Source organism: Lathyrus oleraceus, chromosome 3 (genome assembly GCF_024323335.1).
Source record: "Lathyrus oleraceus cultivar Zhongwan6 chromosome 3, CAAS_Psat_ZW6_1.0, whole genome shotgun sequence".
Classification (NCBI taxonomy): Eukaryota; Viridiplantae; Streptophyta; class Magnoliopsida; order Fabales; family Fabaceae; genus Lathyrus; species Lathyrus oleraceus.
In genome coordinates, this window is record NC_066581.1 from 179,141,535 (window position 1) to 179,160,934 (window position 19,400).

The following is a 19,400-nucleotide window of genomic DNA, read 5'->3' on the forward strand; positions in this document are numbered from 1 at the left end:
TACAAACCGTGACTCATTCAAACCAAAGCCATTGCTTCATTTCACGGACCTTTGATTACAATGTTTGAAACGAAATGCAAATTTTTCAAACCAACACATTCACACTTCAAAGCTGCTACAACCTTGGGCAATTCCCGAAATTACAGCGGATTCTCATTTGTTACATCCAATTTTCAAATTCACAAAATAGAACCTTCATGACAATGCAACACACAAAAAGCTAATGAAAGGAATCTCATTCATGAGCTGTAAGCCACAACAGCAAGGTTACACTGGGAATGTACAACGATTCAAACTCATTGTTATTTTCATAAAAGAAAAGAGAACATATCAAATTTCATTGAAATTCAAAGCTCATAAAAAGGCAAACTTGCGGTGTACATTATAATTATCGTTGCATACCGTTTTTGACTTGAAGACTTCTTCTCGCGATATTACTTTGCAAAGGTCTTCACCAAGTTTATCTGCAGCTCGAGGAGCATCATTAGCCATGTCTTACTTGCAGCATGTACATCCATAACAGAGGGATTGAGAGCTAGCAGTGAAGCAGCAAAGACATGGAGGACTGTTCCAGCACCGAAAAGAGGTGAGATTGTAAGACAGGATTCGAGATGCATTGAGGGCTAAGTTGGATCCACTTGGTAGGTTGGTGGCTCTTGAGATGGGGAAAATTCTTGCTGAAGGAATTGGTGAGGTTCAGGAAATTATTGATATGTGTGGTTATTCTGTGGGGCTGAGCCGACAACTGAAGGGATCAATTATCCCATTAGAACTTCCAGAGCATATGATGTTTGAGGTATGGAACCCATTAGGGATCGTTGGTGTAATCACTGCTTTCAACTTTCCATGTGTTGTACTAGGATGGAATGCTTACATTGCACTAGTCGGCGATAACATGGTTGTCTGGAAGGGTGCGCCAACTACTCCATTGATAATTACAAAGCTGATTGCTGAAGTTTTTGAGAGGAACAATTTACCCGGAGCAATCTTTACCGATGAGGCCGATATCACATTGGTTGTGCGCTCTATTTTCTTTGCAGCCGTCGGTACTGTTGGTTAGCGTTGTACAACCTGCCATGACCCTGCCGGAAGAACAACCGTGACAGTAACCTCACACCACATACATGTGATGCATCATGCCGTCAATATCCTGCAGCAACAAATCCAAGCAAGGCCAGGGCGCATTAAAACCAAGCATGAGAATTATAAAACTAAAATCATTCACAGCAAAGCATTGAACCTAATTGCAAAAGAGGTTAAGCATCGTCCATAAACTAAGTCACTTACAGCATTGTATAACAGCAAACACAGTACCAATAACACAATCAACCCGTGTTCATAATCGGAGCTTTGCAAATAACCGAAGTTGCCCATGAATCGTTGCTAATTTTCACTGCAGTAAAAAATACAAACTAATTAGCCAAGGCAGTAAAGATTCGAAAATTCCCAAATTGGCATTAGGACAAAATTCAAAGAGAAAGCTAAGTTCAGAATACCGTTTTCGGTTTTAGCATTAAACAGGCCGATCCAAACTGAGCACATGAAAGAGGATTTTGCAGGATGCTCCTTTGAACACCAAATGTACCAATTCGAAACCCTAATTAGGAGAGATAAATAGAGATAAAGAGGGAATCAGTGAGGGACGAGAAAAAAAATCGGAGAAAAAAGAGAGAAACGGCGGAAAAGATACGATAAACCCTAATCCCCAAATCAGAAAAGGGACCGATTGAAAGAAGCGAAGGAAGGAGATTTGATCATTACATGAGTTGCCAAACCACCGAAGGTGAGTTTCCGTTTGGGATTTTCAATCTATGTTGTAGTTTGGTTCTGAGTGAGATTGAGAGAGACGCGACTGTGAGTTTTGCTGAGAGTGAGTGAGAGAGAGTCATGAGATTGGGGAAGGCGATTGTTTGAGAGTGTGAGAGAAAAGTGAGATTGGGAGAGAACGATTCTGTTACTATTCCAAATTGTTTTTTCTTTTTTCTTTAATTCGTTTTAAACAGAGTAAATTTTGAAAAATCATTTAAAGTTTGTTTAAACTTCCTAAGTTTTAGTTAATATTAGTTAATAAATATTTCCTCCTTTTCAATTCATATTCCCATTAAAAAACCCAACAGCCAAGCGGCTGGGTTTAATTATTGGTAGTCCAACAGATTTCTTCTTTATTAGTTTTTTATTTTAATTCTAATTTTTGATCTATCTTGGTTTATTTATCCAAACTAGCATTAAAATTATAACTAGTCATGAGTGGTCTGGTGGAGAGGGGTGATTTTTATGGTCTTTAGTGTATTGGGTTCGATACCCGTATTGAGCATTTTTTTCTTTTAGCTTTTTTTCTTTTAGCTTTTTTTCTTTTAGCATTTTATTTTCTTTTAGCATTTTATTTTATGTTTATGTTTTTATTATACTCATGGTTGATCTGCTTTCTTTTAATTTCATCATTCATTCAAAACCATTTTAAAACTATAAAAATCATATTTTTCTCGATTCAATGTCGAACCCATTTTCACACCCTTGTAAGTCGATTGCTTTTGAGCATCGCCATCAACCTCACATAGCTTACTCTTGGGCTTTCTTACAATGAGCCGGTTCTCTTGCACTTACACTCATGCATTGCATTATTTGTTGTTTGGGCCCGATTTAATTATTTCACGATTTTTTAATCCCCATTTAACAAGATGTACCCCACTCCCCCGATGTGTAATAATTTGGTACTGTTTTATTTCTTTATTACTTGACTGTTTAGTTAGATACTAACACGAGAATAAAATCAACAATTTCAAAAAATACAAAAAATATGACTCGATCCAACGTCGAGTATTTTCTCAATAAACAAATCAATTCATTTTTCCCTCCTATTCTATTCCATTTCTTTCAAACTCTCATCAAACGCTTGATTCAACATCAAGCCATTTTTTCTGATAAAAACTCAAAAAAATATTAATTCATATTCAAGACCTTTTCAATAAAGATGGAAATGGAACGTGGTGTATACCACGCTTTCTTGAGACTAGGATTCGAGATGTATATCTCGTCAATCCTAGCTCTCGCCATCATCCAAGTTTATCCACTTTGTTTTCTTTCAAGCACCCATCCAAATTTCTCTTAAACGTCCATCAATACTTGATCTAGGTCAAGTTATTTTCACAACAAAACTCAAAATACCTAATTCTTATTTAACACTTTCTCAATAAAGGTGGAAATGGAACATGGTGTATACCATGCACTCCTGAGGTTAAGATTCGAGACGTATGCCTCGCCAATCTTAACTCTCGCCATCGCCTCAAATTGTCAATGCGGTTTCTTCAAACCCTTTCTCAATCAAATTCCAAAATACTTAATTCCTATCTTAACCTCTTTCAATAAAGATGGAAATGGAACATGGTGTATACCATGCACTCCTGAGGCTAGGATTCGAGATGTATATCTCGCTCATCCAAGTTCTCGCCATCACTCAAAATACATCCAACCAATCAAACTCTTTTCTCGCCGCCGTGCGACTAATCAAAGAACCTTTTTTAAATGAAAGATATATTGTCTTAAGTGATACAAAACAATGTTTCGGCCACGATTGTTGAGTAGAGATAAATGACGCTTTTCCGAATGTAGATTTATAAATCCGTTCGATGTGTGGTATGCGTCCACTCCTCATCTGTCTTGGGTAAAACGATGTTTTTGTCGATTAATACAATATAGCTTTCGCTAAAATCGACCAACAAACAAACATTTTTCTACCCAGAACTACGTAAGCCTTGATTTCTCTTTTGAGATACGTAGGAGCAGGATTTGTAAATCTTGTCAGGCCCACTAATAAAAAACTTAGGTTTAGTCCTTTGTCAAAAATCCAAAAACATTTCTTCTCTCTTTTATTCTTTCTTTCCCACCTAATAACTTGAAAAGCCTAATATTTCAAACTAACATTAACGCACACAACTGACCTAATGGTTCCCGTTGAGTACAACGGATGTGAGGGGTGCTAATACCTTCCCCTCGCGTAATCGACTCCCGAACCCTGATATTGGTTGCGATGACCATATCTTATCCTTTCTTTTTTGTCTTGGGTTTTATCGATATTTCCCCTTTCCTTTTTAGGAATAAATAAAGTTCGGTGGCGACTCTGTTCAATCCATCATTGCGAGCGTGCGATCGCGCTTCGCTTTATAGTCGTATCCCCATTTTTTCGAGGTGCGACAGATGGCGACTCTGCTGGGGACCCGGAACATCCCTAAGTGGGTCAAGCCTAGCTAGGACGTCTGTGTGCCTTTGTTTGTTTAATTGTGTGGCTTTTCTTTATTGTTTTTATTATCTTTATTGTTATATTGATATATCTGTTGTATATTGGTTCTATTGTGATTGTTGGTATTTGGGTATTTGATTGCAAACCATGTGGGAAAGGCTCTACACCCGAGTCTGGAAGAAAACATAAGATAGGACGATGGTTGAGTAGTACGGACTCCCGAGGTGGATACTTCGTAAGAGTCGGTACGAGAACCTCACTTAGAGTAGATCCTTTTGCAAATATTGTCGCCCGAGGTGTATACCTCGTAAGCTTCGATGTTTCAAAGGGGTCCGTGACTCTAAGAACCTTTTAGAACATTGAACCTTTGGCCAACTAGAAATGATGGTTGCGTAGTATGGATTCCCGAGGTGAATACTTCGTAAGAATCGATACGAGAACCTCACCCAGAATAGATTCCCTAGATGGAGTTGATGACCGGAAAGTATTTTCCGTAAGCGTCAAACAGTCTATTGAATCCATGACTCTGAGTACCCTGTCTAGAACCGAGTCGATGGTTGAGTAGTGAGGACTCCCGAGGTGAATACTTCGTAAGGGTCGGTACGAGAACCTCACCCGGAATAGATTCCCTTGATGGAGTTGACGACCGGAAAGTATTTCCCGTAAGCGTCAAACATTCCTGTGAATCAATGACTCTGGGGATCCTTTGTAACCAAACCTTAGATCTTACTCGGTGAGAACCTATTCTTGGAAAACAATCAGATTCATCAGTACCTCAGACTTTTGAACCCGTGTATGGAAAAAACAAATGTGCATTCGCATTCCATTGCATTTGCATCGCATCATAATGCATGTCATTCTCCAGACAAAATACCAAAAAAAAACTCATCCATCTTTTGTCTGTGAAGCAAAGTGATTCTCAACACGCGTTTAGAACAAAGAACCATGTCTCAGGAGATGATGGACGAGCTAAGGAAAAGCCAAGAAGCAATGAAGGATGAACTTAATCTTTTGAAGAGGCAAATGAGATGGGTCTTGGAAACGCTGCAAGTCTTGTTGAGAAAAGAGGGTCACCCAATATACACTGCTGCAACAAAGAGAGCTACTACCCCGCATCCATCCGGTGTTACCTCAAGTCAAGGGAAGTTCTATGTGGCAACTCCTCATTTACCAGTATATGGACCTCCCTCAAGACGTCATCATCAACCTCCTCTGGCTATTGCTCCTCAAAGTCACCAAAGCCAGGTTTAGAACAAAAATCAGAATCAGAACAAGAGGAACAAGGATCACAATGACTCGATTCCGGTACCATATAGCAAGCTCTACCCGCAACTGATCCAAAATGCTTTGGTGACCCCTCGAGCTCTCACACCTGTGTCACCATACCTGTCATGGTACAATCCAAATGCAACATGTGAATTCCATAAAGGAGCATTGGGACATGACCTGGATTCTTGCTTAGCGTTGAAAGCCTTGGTGCGAGGGTTGATTAACAAAAAGAGCTTAATCTTTGAAGAAGATCATCCGAAGGTCAAGTGCGAATACCATACTGGGACAATGGGGCACTCCATCAAGGAATGCAAGAGTTTTAAGCTCAAGCTGCAAGGTTTGATTGACATAAGGTCACCAACACTCAAGGAAGAAGGCTCGGGTACATATACCTTGATTTCTGGGCCAGGTATTGAGAAAGGGAAAGGACCCCTGAGACCCCTCAAGGTTTTGTACCACAAGGAAGATGTCAGGGATGTGGCTAATGAGCTATCATTATTTCCTGGTATGAGCATTAAGATATCGCCTTAGATTTCCAATGTCACGACCCATACCAATGAAAGAAATGGAGAAGTGAGTAGTGGATCCAAGAGGGTTGCGTTCAACGATGAGAATGAAGGGAAAGAATTTGAGGATCATCATGCCGATGTCAAAAAGCTTGTTGATCCCAACCTTCAAGTTTGAAGAAGTCAATTCCCTAAAGTTGGCAATCATTTGGCTGTTTCAACACTTCTTTTGTAGTTTCTTTGCATGTTGGTTGTTATTTGCTTTTAAACATTGTTGTTTTATTTGAATTGGTAAGATTAATGAAATGATTATGCATCTTTTGAATTAATCCATTCGTATTCACTCGTTTTTCATTAATGTTAAAAAACAAAAACAAAAATACTCCTCTCATTCATTTTTGTTTATCAAATCGTTGTGTTAACAAAGATTGGAGGGAGGATGATGAAAACGAAACACCTGAAATTGTTGTGGTATGCTTTTGAAGAAAACCTTGCCGATGATGTAAGGCATTGTTTCAAATCCCCAAACACTGAAGAGATAAGGAGTTAATCCCTAGTTAACCACTTTGAGCCTAGAAGTTGGTGTGTATTTTGGATCTAAAACCCTTAATCTTAACCTGGGGCAGGGTAGTTATGTTCAGATAGTTTGATCGTGCATTCGATCTTTCAAAAAAAAATCGTCCATATGTACACCCTCCAATTAGGTTCAACCACATGTTATCCTTCGCGCACATGTTGAAGTGTCGAAGAAGTTAAGAAAAGTTAAAATTAGTGTTGGTTGATCCTTATCCACCAATAATGTGGCAGTCAATACCTTTAAAGAATAAAAAAGGCCCGCTAAGTCAAATACCACAAAATGACTTAGGCAAACGTCAGGGCATCCCTATGGACCGAAAGCCTCAAAGAAGAAGTCCAAGAAAAATTAGGGAATAAAGAAAATCAATCAAAAGAGGTCATTAAATACTTAACAAAAATAAAATAAGGGGACTGCCATTTCAAGAAAATCCGTCTTGAATCCCCATCACACCTTCGAACCCTCTTGAAAGTCGAATGCGTGTATCGAATTAACTGAATATAGGAACTGGAGATCATCAAGAAGAAGGGGTGGGTAAAATAAATTTTGAGCCTTATATCCTTTTGTTTCAAAAAAACGTGAACCAGACCACGTTACAACCCTTAAAAGACCTAATTGAGGCAGGGTTTATTTTGAAAGCATACTATAACAAGTTTGTGTTAACTTGACTCCAAACGATTTTTGTAAATCATTTGATGGCACCAACTTGCATACTGTGAATGACTTGATCACTATTGTGTTCTTATCAACGACTCATTCACTGTATTTCACCCGTTCATATCAATAAATTTTGATATCAAATTTTTGCATAAGCATTGAATTAAAATTACCATTTTTGAATGAACAATCTTATTTGCGAGTCAACACTTAGCATCAAAGAAATTCAATACACAGTTGAGGAACTTGATGGAGTGAAAAAAGTCTATTCAGGGGCAAATCACTTTGAGCATCAGTTAATTCGAGCTAATCACCCTAAGGGTCATCTAGCCAAGAGTAATCTACTTCAAGAATCAGACTAGGGCAAGCCACCTCGGAGCTCAATAAGTCCGACTATCCAAAGGACAGTCAACCAAGAGTCTGCCATTCCAACATTTGGATTAGTCAAGAGTCTACCATTGCAAGTTTCAAACACTTGGGGCAAGCCATCTCGAGGTAGTCTCATGGCAAATTTGTTTCCAAACTCACTTTCAAGGTGAACATTTTCAAAGACCCAACAAACTGGGGCAAGATGAGCCACGAAGGGGCAGACCCCCTTCATGCTTTCAAACTGCTCAAACAAACTCTGCCATACGTCAACAACTATTGAGTTTAAGACGAGTGCCCGAAAATTATGCTAGCACGATTCATTAATCCTCCAAAAGGATCCATTGGCTAAGCTGTGGCTATCAAACTGGATAGAATCCTCCTTTGACAACATCTATCATAAAATATTTGGTTGAGTTCTCGGTGTTGAGGAATCATGAGCTTCCATAAAAAGCCTTTACAAACTCCCAGTCTGCCCAATGTCAGCATTCTCATAATCATGATCATTCATATATCATGCATAAAAGGAAATTCAAATCATGCATAGCCGAAATGTACTTCGTGCTCATTTTGCATTGACCCAGGTCTTGTTGTCGATCCTATGATCCTTTGACCTTTGATTCCAGTTTGTATTTGGTGCCCTTAAACCCACATCCGATTTTCGCAGTCATTTTCAAATCCAATTTTTGTTCAATACTATTCAGGTTATATATGAACTTGTTGTTGAGCCTTATTCCGGTATCAGGTCATACATGAACCTGTACTGAAGATTTTTTTCTCTGTTTGCTCAATACTATTCAGGTCATGTATGAACCTGTTGTTGAACCCTTATTTCGGTATCAGGTCATACTTGAACCTGTTCTAAAGAGTTTTTCCCCGTTTGTTCAATACTATTCAGGTTATATATGAACCTGTTGTTGAGCTTTATTCCGGTGTCAGGTCATACATGAACCTGTCCTGAAGATTTTTTCCTATGTTTGTTCAATACTATTCTGGTCATGTATGAACCTGTTTTTGAACCCTTATTCCGGTATCAGGTCATACTTGAACCTGTTCTGAAGAGTTTTTCCCCGTTTGTTCAATACTATTCAGGTCATGTATGAACCTGTTGTTGAGCTTTTATTCCAGTGTCAGGTCATATATGAACCTGTTCTGAAGAGTCTTTCCTTTTGTTCAGTACTATTCAGGTCATGTATGAACCTGTTGTTGAGCTTTTATTCCGTTGTCAGGTCATATATGAACCTGTTCTGAAGAGTTTTTCCAATTTTTGTTCAATACTATTCAGGTCATATGTGAACCTGTTGTTGAGCTTTTATTCCGGGGTCAGGTCATACTTGAACCTGCTCTGAAGAGTCTTTCTCCATGATTTGTTTTGGTGTTGTCAGGTCATATATAAACATGTTGATACACTTTTCTTGAATTTTTCTGAGTTTATTAGGTCATACCTGAACTTGCTATCAGAACTTCTTGATATTCCCCAGCGTTGTCAGGTCATATATGAACTAGTTGTAGCATCTTTTCCTTTATTCTGGTTAGTAAGTCATATGTGAACTTACTACCGAAACCTCTTGTATTCCAAGTATCGATTATCAAATTTCACTTTGAGTACTCCCCGTTGTGTCTGATTCTCCAGCAGGATTTGTCTTCCCCAGCAAATTTGTTTTTTTTGCCATTTGTCTTTCTCCCTGTGGACTACCAGCATTCCCCACAATTTGGTCTATCTAGTAGCATCTCCTGTCAAGGGTCCACCATATCCCTAGCAGATAAAAATTACAAAAAAGAATCATGCATCCATGCATATCATATCATGTCATATCATATCATATCATATCATATCATATCACATCATGTCATAAGGATTCAGGATCAAAATCCGGGTCTTCTTAGTATTTAACCATCTCCCACTATGATCATATGAAGAGTGTCCTGCTTCATATTCTCTAGTTGAAGACGCTTAAATAGGGGCAACTGTCATACCCCGATTTTGGTCCTGAATTTTTTCCATTTTTTCATTTTAATTTGGCACTTGGCCTAAGGTTCATTTGCATACATTCATTCCCAAATCCATATTTTTGTTACACATTGGTCATTGTCTATGCCTTTTTGATCATGGTGCTTTTGATTATAAAATGGATTTTAATTATTTGACTTTTTAATTTTCAATTTGATTTTAATTTCGAATTAAGTTTAATTCCAAATTTCAATTTAATTTTAATTGTTATTTTTACTAATGATTCAAACTCTTATTGATATTAATTTTCAAATAAATGTTAGAATTGATATCAAAGTAATTTTAATAAATTATGAATTAATTTGATTTTAATTTGGTTTTTACTGATTTTTTATTATTATTTAAATTGATATTTAAATTAGTCTTGGATTATTTCTAAAAATCCATTTTATAACCAAACATGATCCATTTTTCATCCATAGTTCATCCCAAATCAAAATAGCACATACACACATTTCATAACATTCAATAATATTTAGCTTTCAAGCATTTCCAAAAACCATATTCACACATACATGTTTCTCCCAAATGCACGTCCATTTTTACAACAGTAAACCATATTTCACCAAGTAAAAGCATCCTAATTACAAACCGTGACTCATTCAAACCAAAGCCATTGCTTCATTTCACGGACCTTTGATTACAATGTTTGAAACGAAATGCAAATTTCAAACCAACACATTCACACTTCAAAGCTGCTACAACCTTGGGCAATTCCCGAAATTACAGCGGATTCTCATTTGTTACATCCAATTTTCAAATTCACAAAATAGAACCTTCATGACAATGCAACACACAAAAAGCTAATGAAAGGAATCTCATTCATGAGCTGTAAGCCACAACAGCAAGGTTACACTGGGAATGTACAACGATTCAAACTCATTGTTATTTTCATAAAAGAAAAGAGAACATACCAAATTTCATTGAAATTCAAAGCTCATAAAAAGGCAAACTTGCGGTGTACATTATAATTATCGTTGCATACCGTTTTTGACTTGAAGACTTCTTCTCGCGATATTACTTTGCAAAGGTCTTCACCAAGTTTATCTGCAGCTCGAGGAGCATCATTAGCCATGTCTTACTTGCAGCATGTACATCCATAACAGAGGGATTGAGAGCTAGCAGTGAAGCAGCAAAGACATGGAGGACTGTTCCAGCACCGAAAAGAGGTGAGATTGTAAGACAGGATTCGAGATGCATTGAGGGCTAAGTTGGATCCACTTGGTAGGTTGGTGGCTCTTGAGATGGGGAAAATTCTTGCTGAAGGAATTGGTGAGGTTCAGGAAATTATTGATATGTGTGGTTATTCTGTGGGGCTGAGCCGACAACTGAAGGGATCAATTATCCCATTAGAACTTCCAGAGCATATGATGTTTGAGGTATGGAACCCATTAGGGATCGTTGGTGTAATCACTGCTTTCAACTTTCCATGTGTTGTACTAGGATGGAATGCTTACATTGCACTAGTCGGCGATAACATGGTTGTCTGGAAGGGTGCGCCAACTACTCCATTGATAATTACAAAGCTGATTGCTGAAGTTTTTGAGAGGAACAATTTACCCGGAGCAATCTTTACCGATGAGGCCGATATCACATTGGTTGTGCGCTCTATTTTCTTTGCAGCCGTCGGTACTGTTGGTTAGCGTTGTACAACCTGCCATGACCCTGCCGGAAGAACAACCGTGACAGTAACCTCACACCACATACATGTGATGCATCATGCCGTCAATATCCTGCAGCAACAAATCCAAGCAAGGCCAGGGCGCATTAAAACCAAGCATGAGAATTATAAAACTAAAATCATTCACAGCAAAGCATTGAACCTAATTGCAAAAGAGGTTAAGCATCGTCCATAAACTAAGTCACTTACAGCATTGTATAACAGCAAACACAGTACCAATAACACAATCAACCCGTGTTCATAATCGGAGCTTTGCAAATAACCGAAGTTGCCCATGAATCGTTGCTAATTTTCACTGCAGTAAAAAATACAAACTAATTAGCCAAGGCAGTAAAGATTCGAAAATTCCCAAATTGGCATTAGGACAAAATTCAAAGAGAAAGCTAAGTTCAGAATACCGTTTTCGGTTTTAGCATTAAACAGGCCGATCCAAACTGAGCACATGAAAGAGGATTTTGCAGGATGCTCCTTTGAACACCAAATGTACCAATTCGAAACCCTAATTAGGAGAGATAAATAGAGATAAAGAGGGAATCAGTGAGGGACGAGAAAAAAAATCGGAGAAAAAAAGAGAGAAACGGCGGAAAAGATACGATAAACCCTAATCCCCAAATCAGAAAAGGGACCGATTGAAAGAAGCGAAGGAAGGAGATTTGATCATTACATGAGTTGCCAAACCACCGAAGGTGAGTTTCCGTTTGGGATTTTCAATCTATGTTGTAGTTTGGTTCTGAGTGAGATTGAGAGAGACGCGACTGTGAGTTTTGCTGAGAGTGAGTGAGAGAGAGTCATGAGATTGGGGAAGGCGATTGTTTGAGAGTGTGAGAGAAAAGTGAGATTGGGAGAGAACGATTCTGTTACTATTCCAAATTGTTTTTTCTTTTTTCTTTAATTCGTTTTAAACAGAGTAAATTTTGAAAAATCATTTAAAGTTTGTTTAAACTTCCTAAGTTTTAGTTAATATTAGTTAATAAATATTTCCTCCTTTTCAATTCATATTCCCATTAAAAAACCCAACAGCCAAGCGGTTGGGTTTAATTATTGGTAGTCCAACAGATTTCTTCTTTATTAGTTTTTTATTTTAATTCTAATTTTTGATCTATCTTGGTTTATTTATCCAAACTAGCATTAAAATAATAACTAGTCATGAGTGGTCTGGTGGAGAGGGGTGATTTTTATGGTCTTTAGTGTAGTGGGTTTGATACCCGTATTGAGCATTTTTTTCTTTTAGCTTTTTTTCTTTTAGCATTTTATTTTCTTTTAGCATTTTATTTTATGTTTATGTTTTTATTATACTCATGGTTGATCTGCTTTCTTTTAATTTCATCATTCATTCAAAACCATTTTAAAACTATAAAAATCATATTTTTCTCGATTCAATGTCGAGCCCATTTTCACACCCTTGTAAGTCGATTGCTTTTGAGCATCGCCATCAACCTCACATAGCTTACTCTTGGGCTTTCTTACAATGAGCCGGTTCTCTTGCACTTACACTCATGCATTGCATTATTTGTTGTTTGGGCCCGATTTAATTATTTCACAATTTTTTAATCCCCATTTAACAAGATGTACCCCACTCCCCGATGTGTAATAATTTGGTACTGTTTTATTTCTTTATTACTTGACTGTTTAGTTAGATACTAACACGAGAATAAAATTAACAATTTCAAAAAATACAAAAAATATGACTCGATCCAACGTCGAGTATTTTCTCAATAAACAAATCAATTCATTTTTCCCTCCTATTCTATTCCATTTCTTTCAAACTCTCATCAAACGCTTGATTCAACATCAAGCCATTTTTTCTGATAAAAACTCAAAAAAATATTAATTCATATTCAAGACCTTTTCAATAAAGATGGAAATGGAACATGGTGTATACCACGCATTCCTGAGACTAGGATTCGAGATGTATATCTCGTCAATCCTAGCTCTCGCCATCATCCAAGTTTATCCACTTTGTTTTCTTTCAAGCACCCATCCAAATTTCTCTTAAACGTCCATCAATACTTGATCTAGGTCAAGTTATTTTCACAACAAAACTCAAAATACCTAATTCTTATTTAACACTTTCTCAATAAAGGTGGAAATGGAACATGGTGTATACCATGCACTCCTGAGGTTAAGATTCGAGACGTATGCCTCGCCAATCTTAACTCTCGCCATCGCCTCAAATTGTCAATGCGGTTTCTTCAAACCCTTTCTCAATCAAATTCCAAAATACTTAATTCCTATCTTAACCTCTTTCAATAAAGATGGAAATGGAACATGGTGTATACCATGCACTCCTGAGGCTAGGATTCGAGATGTATATCTCGCTCATCCAAGTTCTCGCCATCACTCAAAATACATCCAACCAATCAAACTCTTTTCTCGCCGTCGTGCGACTAATCAAAGAACCTTTTTTAAATGAAAGATATATTGTCTTAAGTGATACAAAACAATGTTTCGGCCACGATTGTTGAGTAGAGATAAATGACGCTTTTCCGAATGTAGATTTATAAATTCGTTCGATGTGTGGTATGCGTCCACTCCTCATCTGTTTTGGGTAAAACGATGTTTTTGTCGATTAATACAATATAGCTTTCGCTAAAATCGACCAACAAACAAACATTTTTCTACCCAGAACTACGTAAGCCTTGATTTCTCTTTTGAGATGCGTAGGAGCAGGATTTGTAAATCTTGTCAGGCCCACTAATAAAAAACTTAGGTTTAGTCCTTTGTCAAAAATCCAAAAACATTTCTTCTCTCTTTTATTCTTTCTTTCCCACCTAATAACTTGAAAAGCCTAATATTTCAAACTAACATTAACGCACACAACTGACCTAATGGTTCCCGTTGAGTACAACGGATGTGAGGGGTGCTAATACCTTCCCCTCGCGTAATCGACTCCCGAACCCTGATATTGGTTGCTATGACCATATCTTATCCTTTCTTTTTTGTCTTGGGTTTTATCGATATTTCCCCTTTCCTTTTTAGGAATAAATAAAGTTCGGTGGCGACTCTGTTCAGTCCATCATTGCGAGCGTGCGATCGCGCTTCGCTTTGTAGTCGTATCCCCATTTTTTCGAGGTGCGACAGGCCCCGATCTTGATATCTCTTCTGGCGTCCTCAGTACCAAGATTCACAATCTCTAACTCCTCCTGATGAGGTTGGATGACCCTTTCCTCCTGCTTCAACAATCTAGCCAATTCTTTCGGGAGTTCACTGTCTTCCTCAGTCTCCTCTTCAGCTTGGTAGATGGGATTGTCGAAATCATACTGAGCCATAACAGATTTGTTCATAGTGGATGCCATAAGATCACTTCTGCATGTTTAATGCTTTATTTTAGAAAAAGAGTTCAAGAAAGTCACAAAAACAAAAACATTGCCATTCTTATTTTTTTGAAAATGAAAAACAAAAATAGAAAGACAGGGATCACAAAATTGTTTGCAAAACGTCCTTTATTAATGATAATCATTGAAAACATGAGGCCCTACAATGAACCACTACGCCTTGGGCAGAACGTAGGGTTTTGTGCAGAATGAAAAAACAAAAGAAAATTACTCTGTTTGAAGAGTAACTTGGACTATATCCTCTGCAGTCCAATTGCTGATTACTTCCCCTGGTGCACTCGGGCAAACCCAGCAGTCGAGATCACAATCACTGTCACCGTCTTCAACATCAGCTGCGAATACGTCACCATGATTCATCAGCCCAGCGCTGGTAAAGGTGCTCGGACCTACTGCACCCTGCTCTGCTCGGAGAGGCTCATAACCAATGCCAAATTTGTCTTCTTTGACAGGCAAGTCCACCATCTTGCCCCAGCCCTCAGCTTTGCCAGAGTCAACCACCTCTTTGGCCTGCTTGTACGAAGCAATTGAAGCACCTGGCTTCCTCTGATCAGCATACGCCACCTTCTCAAGGGCCACAGTCTCAAACGCCTGGCACAAAGTTTCGTGGATCTCGCCATCCACCTCGACATACTTGAACGAGGATAGGTGACTCACCAAGATGTCCTCTTCACCGCACACGGTCACAATTTGACCGTTCCAGACGTATTTGAGCTTCTGATGGAGAGTCGACGAGACTGCCCCTGCTGCATGAATCCATGGACGCCCTAACAAACAACTGTAAGCAGGCTGGATGTCCATGACATAGAAGATGATGTCAAACTCCTCAGGACCTATCTTCACCGGCAAAGTGACTTCCCCAAACACAGACCGTTTGGACCCGTCAAATGCACGAACAATCAGGTCGCTTGGCGTCAGCACAACCCCTTCAACAGGTATCTTCTTCAAGATTTGCTTCGGCAGCATATTCAACGAAGAACCCGTGTCCACCAACACGTGAGACAGTACGGCCCCCTTGCACTCCATGGTGATGTGCAAGGCCTTGTTATGATTGCGACCCTCAAGCGTCAGATCAAGATCAGTGAATCCCACACCATGTCGGGTACTCACGTTGGCAATTACACCCTCAAGCTGGTTGACGGAAATCTCCTGAGGTACATACGCCATATTCAGCATCTTCAACAAGGCGTCTCGATGTGCCTCAGAACACAGCAGCAGAGAGAGAATAGAGATTTTGGAGGGAGTTTGGTTGAGCTGATCCACAATCTTGTAATCACTCTTCTTAATGATGCGCATGAACTCCTCCACGTCCTTCTCAAACGAGCCACCAGGCACATTCGTTTGAGCAGGCACTTCGTTAACCACGGCCTGTTTGCCCTTAGCTCTAGCAGATGCCTCAGCATTGGCATCCCTCAACGGTTGAGGCGCAAACAACCGACCACTGCGAGTAAAGCCTCCTGGTCCACCCACATTGTCCATAACGGGACTCACAACCCCAGGAGTTTTACTAACAGGCACACCTATCGTCACGGGCGCTTGATTGGAAGGCTTGACCCTATTCTCAGCCCTTCTGTTGCTTCGGTAGGCGTTATCATATTTCCAGGGCACAGCATTACTATTCACAGCCCTTTTTACCGGAGCAACAATCGTTGTCGGAGTACTAGCAGAAACTGGTGCAGAAATGGTAACTGGATTACCACTCGTTGTTGGCGCACGTCCTTCAGACGGTTTAAAAAAGATTGTGACAGTAGACACTGCCCCACGATCTCTGCTATCAACCCGGCCAAACTGCACACAGCCTTCATCAATCAGCTTCTGAATGCCAGCCCTTAACAGCTCACACCCATTCTCAGCCTCTGCACAGCCCACACAGTCTTCATCACAGCCCGGATGAACACCACAATTCAAAAGACGGCCCTTGACAACCAGCAACGAAGTCTGAATCTCTTCAACCCTAGCAACCTGATCTTCAGATTCACTTTCAACACAATTCACCCTAGGAGCACCATGCGCGGGCATGGGATTGTTCACAACATTAGGCACTGGCGCGAAGTTGATCGTCTTGGCGTCGATCAGATCCTGGACTTTGTGCTAAAAAGCCCGGCACTTCTCAATATGATGTCCGGGTGCACCAGAATGGAAATCGCACCGGACATTAGCATCATATCCATGAGGCAAAACGGTTGGCGGAGCCATGGTTCTCAACTCAACAAAACCTAATCTGAGCAACTCAGGCAGTAGCTCATCGTAGGTCATGGGCAAGGGATCAAAACGTCTATCAGGAAGCCTCTGCCTCGGCTGATAAGGACGTTGCTGTTGTTGTTGTTGTCTCGGTTGTTGCGGAGGTTGACGTTGTTGAGGTGCAGGAATGGTCACTGCAGCAACCTGTCTGTATTGATTTTGATTTCTGTTCGGACCTCGGCGGTGCTGAACAGCATTGGTTTCACCTTCTCTACGACGAGGTGCCCCAGAGAAAGGTTTCTTGGATGAAGAGGAACCAGCATCATTGATCTTCCCAGCCTTGATCAAGCTCTCAGTCCTCTCACCGCAAATCACAACATCGGAAAAGCTTCCAAATGGGCAACTCCCTATTCGGTCCATGAATACCCCTTGAAGTGTGCCGATAAACATATCAGACAACTCCCTTTCCAGCATAGGGGGTTGGACTCTCGCAGCAAGCTCACGCCACCTCTGGGCATACTCTTTAAAGCTTTCATTATTTTTCTGGCACAGACTCTGCAGCTGAGTCCGGCTCGGTGCCATATCCATGTTGTGCTTGTATTGTCTGAGAAAAGCTTCTCCCAGATCCCTCCAGCATCGGATAGAATCTCTTTTGAGCTCCATGTACCAATCCAAAGATGCCCCAGATAGACTATCTTGGAAAAAGTACATCCACATTTTCTCGTCATCTGTATATGCCGAGATCTTCCGATAATACGCCTGCACGTGAGTGCGAGGGCAAGAAGTACCGTTGTACTTGTCGAAGGTGGGTGCTTTGAATTTATGGGGGATTCTCAGACCTTCAACCAACCCCATGTTAGTGACATCGAACCCAAGAGAGTTCTGGCATTCCATCGCACGAATCTTTTCAGCGAGGGCATCAACCTTCCGATCCCTGTCCTCAACTCTGACAACATCTCTGACAACATCCTCATCTTCACTCAGCAGTGTGAACATGTCCTCCTGTCTGTCGACAATAGGAGCTGGATGACGGACCGGAGCCCGGGTAGCTCTGGCATTGACCTCTGCAGCAAGAGGCTGACCATTGATTCTGATACCCCTGAGTTCGTCTCCCACAGCATAGTCATGAACGGGAGCAGCAGCAACATTGACATTCTCATGAACCGGTGCAACAACAGGCGAACCACGGTTAGATGCCTGAATAACCGTCTCTTGTCTCTGAACCAAAGCACGAAGCTCCTCCTGACCTTGAGCAACCCCTTGCATCATCGTCATGAACTGGGCCATGTTCGCCCTCATCTCAGCCAACTCATTCTGAACCTGATCCATGCTTCTGCGCTGATTAAGTCTGGTAGAATACCGGTGCGGTCGCTGATCAGCTATCCTGCCTGACACAGGAACCAGAGTGAGAAGTCGGCACAAGAACACCTGTTATGCATATGTTATGAGTATGATGCTAATGCATATTATGCACATGATAATGATCATTTCTTAGGCATTCAAAGAGCCTGATTCACCTCAAGAAACGACAACCTGCAACAACACAAAAGCAACAGGGAGATACAGAAACAGCATACGACTGAGCAATGAGTACAGAATGAAACCAAAGAATCTCATCTATAAATGAGCAACTGGATCATACAACAAAGATCCAAATATCCAACAAAGTACAGCAAAGAATCCCGCCCAACAAGCCTGGGGGTGATTCACAACATAAACATCAGAAAGTACAAGCTAAGACAGATGACTTCCAGGAATGAGCGTCTTCAAGTAGTGACACTGGTCTATCAACAGTTCACACTCTGAGCATTCTGGCAAGGGAGTGATCTTCTCCTTCAACTGTCTTCTAAGCTCGACAACTTCTGCCCCAAGCTGGGTCTCTGATGCAAGTCTTTGGTCGACTTCCTTCTTCAACTGGATATCTTTGTCTCTGAGTTGCTTCTCCAAGTCTCTGATCTTCTTCAGATAACTGGCTTCAGCTCTCTGCAATCTCAAACACTCTCTGTGCTCTGCATCTAGCAAGGTTTCCATCTCTGCATAAGATCTCTTCTTGCTCCTTACTCCACCAACATCTGCACTCTGGGCATCTCTGAGTTGGTGGGTCAGGTTCAGCTTATCAGCTTTGGCTTGATACAACTCCATCTGGGCATCTTGCTCTTTCTCCTTCAGGCGACGATTCTCCATCAGAGCTCGCTTGTACTGCTCAGCAGGCACAGTCTCAGCAAGAATCAAGGATGGTTGCACTTGCAACGGATTCATCCTATCATAGGGTAGCAGTAAAGTTTCCACTCTCTTCTTCACCCAATCAGTGTAATCAGGCATAGCAATGGCAAACTTCTTCCCTAAGACAGATCCATCTTTAACACCAATGGACTTCCAAGCTCTTCCAATCTGCTCTAATCTAATAGGGTCAGCACGCTTCTCAAAATACACACTCTCAGCTATCTCAGCTTCAAGTGGTCTTCCATTCATCACGAACCCTAACTGGAGAAGAGAAAGAACCGGGTTGTAATTGATGCAACCCCTAGTCCCCACAAGTGGCACGTTCCGGAATTCTCCACAACTCATAATAACATCTCGCACGTC

General features: G+C 40.4%; 2 pseudogenes; both read left to right on the top strand.

Moving 5' to 3' along the window:
- Positions 1 to 223: 223 nt before the first annotated feature.
- On the top strand, positions 224 to 1,273 carry LOC127130301 (aldehyde dehydrogenase family 7 member A1-like; annotated as a pseudogene).
- Positions 1,274 to 10,426: 9,153 nt separating this feature from the next.
- On the top strand, positions 10,427 to 11,476 carry LOC127130302 (aldehyde dehydrogenase family 7 member A1-like; annotated as a pseudogene).
- The last annotated feature ends 7,924 nt before the right edge of the window (positions 11,477 to 19,400 follow it).